Genomic DNA, 7,443 nt, shown 5'->3' with positions numbered 1-7,443 from the left:
GCAATCAGGTTTATAAAAAGGATGACAACTTCATTCCAGCTACAAACCCAAATAAAAAACCAAACAAACCAAACCACAAACTTACCCATTTTTGCACAGAAGCTCTACAACACATTCAAGTTCATTTACACCCAACAAAAATTGTAGAAGCACTCTGCATCCATGAAGCATGCAAGTATGTGTCAACTTGATTTAATACCAAAAAAGTGTATCCAGCCAACAATGCAGGATACATTCTTAATTCATGAGACTAGGAAGAAAGCATAAATGCATTTGTTAGGGATGGATACATCTAATCTGGGACCCTGTAAACCAGGTTTGTCCAATATATGCCCTGTGGGCCACCATGCGGCCCGCTAAGCCATTTTCTGAGGCCTGTGGTGCTGCGATGGGAAACTGGAGTAAACATGGTTTACTTTCTTTCCCACCCCTTGTCCCTCCCCCAGCTCCTCAGCAGACTCCTAATGGCTACTGAAGGGCTAGGGAAGGGACAAGGCTCCCACACACACCGCATCAGCTTGACATTGCCGACATGGTGTGGCTCCTCCCTGCCCCTCCCCTCCGTGTCCCTTTCTCACCCCACCCCTCCCTCATTTGCATGCCACCTCCTCCCTTCTCCCACATCACAGGGTTTCCATTCCTAGCCCCGCCCCTCTCCTCATTTGCATGCCAACCCCACCCTGTGCCACTCCCTACCAGCTGCGTGGGCTAGAACAGGTTGTGGTGCAGTGGGTGGGTGCAGGGGGCACAGATGCCAGCTTGGAGGGATGCTGCGGCCAGGCCTACAGGAGATGCTGCTGCTGCTACTGCTGTGGCTGTTGGGGCGGGAAGCTGGCGCTGCTCCCGCCTCCCCCCGCACACATCGCGCTGGGGGTGATGAGTCGTGGGCCCCGGGGAGAGAGGGACCCCTGCCACTTGGGCTCAGGCTGCCCTCAGGGAGAGGGAGCAGGGGGGTGTCCCTGCACATCCCGTACCCCCCTGTAGAGTCCCCACATGTCCCCCTGGCTGCTGAACCCAGGCACGCAGCTGTGGGAGCATCCGAGGCCGCCCAGGTGGCAGGGAGGACACAGCAGGGTCAGGCATCACCCTTTGACCCCTGCACCCCCAGGCCGTGGGCAGACTGGACAGGCCACATGAGAGCCCACTCCTGCCGGCCCACTGGGTGATAAAAAGTTCATAATCTGGCCCCACATTCAAAAAGGTCGATTATTTGATTTGGACATTAATATAATCCCTCATATGTTTTAAATGCAAAGTTACAAACTGATTTATTTCAATCCCTTTAGTCTCTGCTGAGACAGCAGGTCCCAAGGTCTCCATAAAAGTGACAACAAGTACAGTCCTGTCCCAACCCTCAAGTAAAGAGAGCAGATCAATGATGCAAGGGAGAGGTGGCCAACCTGTGGCACATGTGCCACAAGCAGCCTCTATGTGGCAGACTGATGGGCAAGGAGCAGAAAGCAGGCAAGGAGAAGCAAGCAGAGTAGGCAGGGGAAAGGTATTAAGAGTTGCACTCAGGGAAGGTGTGGGGCTTAATGTGGCACACGTGCCAAAAAAAGTTGGCTCCCACTGATCAAAAGTCAACATCCAGCTGGGAGAGCTGTTACTCAGATCTCTGCCTCCAGGGCAATACAGATTACCAACATGTTAATTTTTCAGTCACTACTGGATACATAAAGTGACTCAGACAAGGATATCACAGTTAATGTTTGATTTCCAATTCAAACCTTAGTCTGTATCAGGAAAGACAAGTTACTGAATGGTATGTCCACAAGTGAAAGAGACATTTTTAATAAGAAACCTGAAGTAAATGTTTGCTTCCACACCCTATTCTCAGAATAGCCAGTATTCCACTAAAGTGAAGTGGCTGTGATGATAGGAAAAGCTTGCAGGAAAGCATAAAAATAATCTTACTTACAATAAAGTTCTTGTTCTTTGTTTTCATGTGCAGAATTACTGTATCTGTCCTAGAACATTAAAGAAGCACATTTAGCATTAGAGGATTGTGCTTTGCAAGCCAGAAAACATGCAGACCAAGCAAACTGGTTTGAAACTAAAGAGAAAATGGCAAGCCAGAAATTGAAATCTCTTTTCTTGGCACGAGACTGCTGCTGGCACAGGCAGGTACACTGATGCATGCACAGTTCAGCAATGTATTATCTAAGTTAGGACCAGCCTGGCTGAAAATTGCTGCCACAAAGCAGAACAGAAACGTGTCTCACGTAACTCCATAATAATGAGATTTTAATTTTCCCCAGAGATCAGTGGAACTTCTGGGAACACTGTTGACAAGCGCTACCCAGGTGTGAGTGCCAATCAGCATTTCACTAGCATCCTCAGAGGAAATCGCAGCGGTAGCTGTGAAGTGAGCGCTGCTGCCCAAGAATTGTATCTCTTCCGAGTAGCTTTGGAGCAGTTTCTAGTGTTGCCTCAGAACACAGTGGTGTATTTTAATAACTAGTCCATATATCTGGAAACATTACTAAACAGCTACCAAATAAATGCCAGGCATGGACCCAAGAAGCCATCAGTAACTTGGGAGGGGGGACAGGACAAAGCGTTGCTCAAATCTCCTATGGAGCAACTCGTGTTTGCAGCTTCCACAACAGCAGCTCAAATCAAGAACATGAAAGATAAGCAGGGGCTTGGTCATGACTTGCAGGCTGGGTTTTGTAGGTATGTTTTGTGAACACAACCAAAGCCCAGAATTGGTTACAAACAAAACCTCTTCATAAGCAGTCAACATTGCCAGATGTCAAATTAATAATTTGCTACTTCTCAACAGTGACAAAAAATGTTCCGTTTTCACTAAGAGACTAGATTAACCCTTCTCCGTCCATAATCTACTTTTACATGACTTGCCCCCCCGCAAGTGACAGCTCCCAACTATTAACGGGTGTTAGTTCCTTTCTTAGACATTCTTTCTCCACAGTTCATAATCACCTATGATATGATAACAGCTTTGTGGCATTTATATGGCGCTCATGTTCTGGAGAAAGATGCTAATTCCACTGGCACAGAGGTCCTGAACTTCAAGAAAGGGTGAAGCGCATTATTGGAACATATGCTCACCACCAGTGCAGTCCATACCACTGATTAGACAGGATAGGAAGTCTGGGAAAAGACAAAAGAAAACCAATAGAGAACCAGAAACAAAACAAGCATCACAAGGACCTGCTACCCACACATCTTCTAGACACTTGCAAAGATATACTGGACTCTGTCTATCAAGCTCAGACAGAGAAGCTAGCAGCAGCTAAACAACATTCAGTATTCTGAAGGCAACTAAAGCCATTTGGATTTACATGTGTACACAAATTAAACTGTGTCCAGTTTTGGGCCCCCCACTACAGAAACGAGGTAGACAAACTGGCGAGTCCAGTGAAGGGCAATGAAAATGGTTAGGGGGCTAGGGCATGTGATTGATGAGGCTGAGGGAACTGGGTTTTTTTAGTCTGGAAAAAAGAAGACAGAGGGGGGTTTAAACAGCAGGCTTCAACTCCCTGCAGGGGGGTCCAAAGAGGACGGAACTGGACTGTTCTCAGTGGTGGCAGACGACAGAACAAGGAGCAATAGGCTCAAGTTGCATCAAGGGAGGTTAGATATGAGGAAAAACTCCCTCACTAGGAGGGGAAAGCACTGGAACAGGTTACCCAAAGAGGCTGAGGAGGTTTTTAAGACCCAGCTAAACAAAGCTTTGGCTGGGATGATCTAGTCAGGGGGAAGAAACTGAGGGGGGGAAAAAAATCTTACTTTTTTACAATCTGTTTTTGGTTGCTATTTATGCTCCTGTAAGCAATACAATAAAATTCACAATTCACTGTTTCAGTCTTGCTATAATTTTTGACAGATCTGGTCAGTGGAAGGCTTTCAAAGTGTTGGGTTTTTAAAATTAAAGATATGGTTGCCTTTCACCATCTATATTCTTATATTTGATTAAAACTGCTCAATACCTATATCAGGGGTAGACAAACCCCAGCATGGGTGCCAGAGTGTGGTATGCAAAGGCCACCTGCTTGGCACACATGCCTCGGGGCAGACAGCACAGAAGGTGCTGGACTTAACTAACACAATAAGGATTGGGCCCCTGGCTGTTCCCCTGCCATATGCCACTAGCACCCCAACGCAAGTTGAGGTTGCAGGTGTTTTTGGGTACTCTGCCCAAAAATGTTGCCAACCCCTGACCTACATTTAATTAGAGCATGAAAAGTCTCACAAAGTTATAGGACATGGACAGCTTTTCATCTTTCAACAAGTTTCAAAATTTGTTCTTAAATAAAGCTCTTACGTTAATGCACAGTGTAAGAATTCTGATTTCAATGTCTCTCTGAAAGATCAGGCAGAAAGATATAGGAAGAATTAAGAGTCTTTCTATTAACATAACAGCTTCTGCTGTGATTTATCTCCTTCTGAAGCCCCCCCCTCCCGCCCCAGAGTAGTTTTGTACAGCAAGTAGATTTCTGGAGGTATTATATAATCCACTGAATCACAAAAACTTGTGTCCACAGAAGATATTCCTAAAGTGAGGGTGGAAAAAGTAATGATAAGCAATAGACCCTAATTTGGGCTCCAACTGTAAAGTATTTACACTGCAATGCATCTAAAAAAAAGCCCAACTGAACAAAAACAAAACTCTCAAATTTCAACACATAAAACAGTCATTTCATACTGAATCCTGAAATTCACGTTTCCATGAAAAACAAAAATCTAAATTAAATCAAACAGCTTCTCTCAGATCTCGTTGGAAAAAAAAAAAAAAAGCATATCCAATAAAATAAAAAAAGATGAGCAATGCAGAATGTTTAAACTCTTTGGTGACCTGACTGGCTAGCCTCCCCTCTGGACTTTTTTCATATTTATACATAAAATGTAGTACCGCTCATCCACAAGACACAAAAATTATCTTGTTTTAGAGAATGCAACTAATACATCAGGAACTTCCTAAACCTTCCACATGGCCTTTGCTGCCAATGACATATCAGCAGGTGGCCAGCATTTCTTGGGCTACAGATGCCAAATGAGACTTATTAGTTTTGGATTAAACTGACATTTACTGAGTACTGGTGTATGCAGCACTATATAAAAAGCATAATTCCTGTCCCAAAATTCACAATCTAAAATCATGCCTTGAGCACTGCATTCCAAACAAATGATACAAGGGTTGAAGGGCCAACCTTCAAGCTATGTGTTCACGTGCTTTAAATACACTTACAATGATGACAGTAAAATCAATCCTGTGTTGTAAGCAGTAATACCATCTCTCCAGTTTATCCATTATGGAATCTGAACAGTTTATAAAAAGAACTAACAGTCTCATGAGTAAAGAAGCCAGTCTACTTGCACTGAATTTCTCAATTATTAAAAACAACCCACCAAAAAACCCCTAAAGGACCAAAAAAAGACAAAACTCTTCGAACTATTTGTTCCAGTTACCAAACAATTACCAATCTCAAAAGATCACAACATGGGTCTGACCTTCACGCATATAGGTTTAAAGGTTCCCAGTCACCTCTTTCCTAACACATTAACCTTCTAAGTAATATTAGATATGGCCCAACTAATAAGCTTTCCCAAGAGCAGCGTAAGGGATTGTTGGTTTCTTTGTGACACTTCAAATTTAATAAAACCGAACCCTAAAACCAGAACAGACTTAGAAGCTGCAAGCAGGAGGGCAGTTCGCTCTTGTTGATCCTGGCATAATTCAGCAGACAATACCTAAAGTCCTGATGCCCCAAGAAGCTCCCCATCAGTAAATGCCTGCTAATTCTCACTGGGGAGCTCAAATAAGCAGCAGCAGGCAGGTACAGGAGTGCTAGCAAAGGCATTCCACCCACCTCAAATTTCAAGTTCATTACTTACCTAAAGTAATGAAATTAAACGCGTGAAGATTTAAACTGAGCTTAAATCTTTACCATATTTAAAAGATAACAATGTATTTAAGATTCAGGTCTTCAGTTTAGGTGCTCGCTTTAACCTATAAAACAAGGTACGAAACCCTATTTGCCCCATTTACTACACGGCGACCCCAAGAATGACCATACGAAATGCCGCACATCTTTACAAGCAAAGCACATTTTGATAAGCTTTGTTCCCTCCTGAAATTCACCGTAATAAGAGGCCTTATTGTAATATGCTGTAGTTTGGAAAAAGTATGAGTACCTGATAGTTACTGAGCATCTGGAAACACATTATGAAACTATCCCCATTCACCTTAAATGAGAAACAGGCCTGCTGAGTCTAGAGGTACCAAAGATAAATCAGAATCTAAATTTACCAAAAACCGACTGCCAGGCACTCCCCGACTGTGCAACTGCCCATACGAGACACGTGTGCGACTGCCGCTCAGGACGTACCACGCGAGCGCCAATGCAGGGATCCTCGGCCAGGGCATCGGGGGCCCCTAGCATGCCTCCAGGTCCTCTTGCAGGTGCCACACGCTGGCACGTCAGGTGTGCGACCACCGTTCACCGGACACAAGACCCCACCAGGTGACAGCCGCACTGCCCCCCGAGCCCTGCCACAGAAGGACCGCTCGGGGTGTGTCTGCAGTGACAAAAACAGGAGTGGCCAGCATGTCCCGAGGGGGCTCGAGCACGAGCAGGTCGAGAACCGCAGCCCGAGCCTCAAACCGGCTCCTTCAGAGGGGAGCGAGAGAGCGGGGTCCGGCTTCAGCCTCGTGCCCTGGCAGGGAAAGAGGGGACGGAAGAAGAGCAGTTTCGCTTCTGAGTGACACGCACACACACGCACACACACGGGGACACACCCCGACAGCTTCACTCGTCCGGCGCGGCGGGGAGCAGCGAGGCCGGTTCCCGCCCGTCTCCTCGCCCCGCCTCCTCCTCGGGCCGCTACTCCCCGGCGGGGGCTGGGTTGAGCTGGTGGCTCTCTCCACTTCCGGGTCCAGCTCCCGAGCGCCGCTGCGCCCTCACGACGGGCAGGGAGGGAGCGGCCGCCCCGCCGCAGGGCACGGGGATGGGGAGGATGGGGATGGAGGCGGCAGCGACAGCCGCTCCCGCTTCCTGCCTCCCGCGGCCTAAAATGGGAAAGAATCCCTCACAAAATGGCGCCGGGCGGCCTCGAACACTGCGCATGCTCCGCGCGGCCCAACTCCTCGGCACTGGCCCTCTCCCCCCAATCCCCGCCGAGAAGCTCCGACCAACCGGCGTGAGACGAGCGCTGACTTCACTTCGGCGGGGTCCAATGGAGCCGAGCCGCGGGGCTTCGCCAATCGCCGGCCCGCGCCGCCTTACCTGCGTCGCCGGCCGGCCAATGTGCTGCCCGCGCCGCCGGCCAATGGGGGTGCTGTCCGCGGCGCCCAATCCGGGCGGGGCAAAGCCCCCCGGGCGTCACGGCGGGCCAATGAGAGCGGGCGGAGCCCCGATTCCGCTCAACAGCTTGTTATTGGGCTGGCGAGTCGGGGCGGTGGGAGGGAGGAGCGCGGGG

At 47.9% G+C, this 7,443-nt stretch overlaps 1 long non-coding RNA gene across 1 annotated transcript in view; it reads right to left on the bottom strand.

Annotated features, from left to right (window-relative positions):
• The window catches only part of LOC109298359, a 26,714-nt gene extending 23,319 nt beyond the window's left edge, over positions 1–3,395 (bottom strand). The window contains exons 1-2 of the long non-coding RNA XR_002097596.1: positions 2,944–3,395; positions 1,919–1,967 (exon numbers count right to left, since the gene is read on the bottom strand). This is a non-coding gene — a long non-coding RNA (uncharacterized LOC109298359). The remainder of the gene's footprint in view (positions 1–1,918; positions 1,968–2,943) is intronic.
• Between the last annotated feature and the right edge of the window lie 4,048 nt (positions 3,396–7,443).

This window comes from Gavialis gangeticus, unplaced genomic scaffold, assembly GCF_001723915.1.
Source record: "Gavialis gangeticus isolate Ggan-Ray unplaced genomic scaffold, GavGan_comp1, whole genome shotgun sequence".
NCBI classification, from domain to species: Eukaryota; Metazoa; Chordata; order Crocodylia; family Gavialidae; genus Gavialis; species Gavialis gangeticus.
This window is presented reverse-complemented; position numbering and strand designations above follow the sequence as displayed.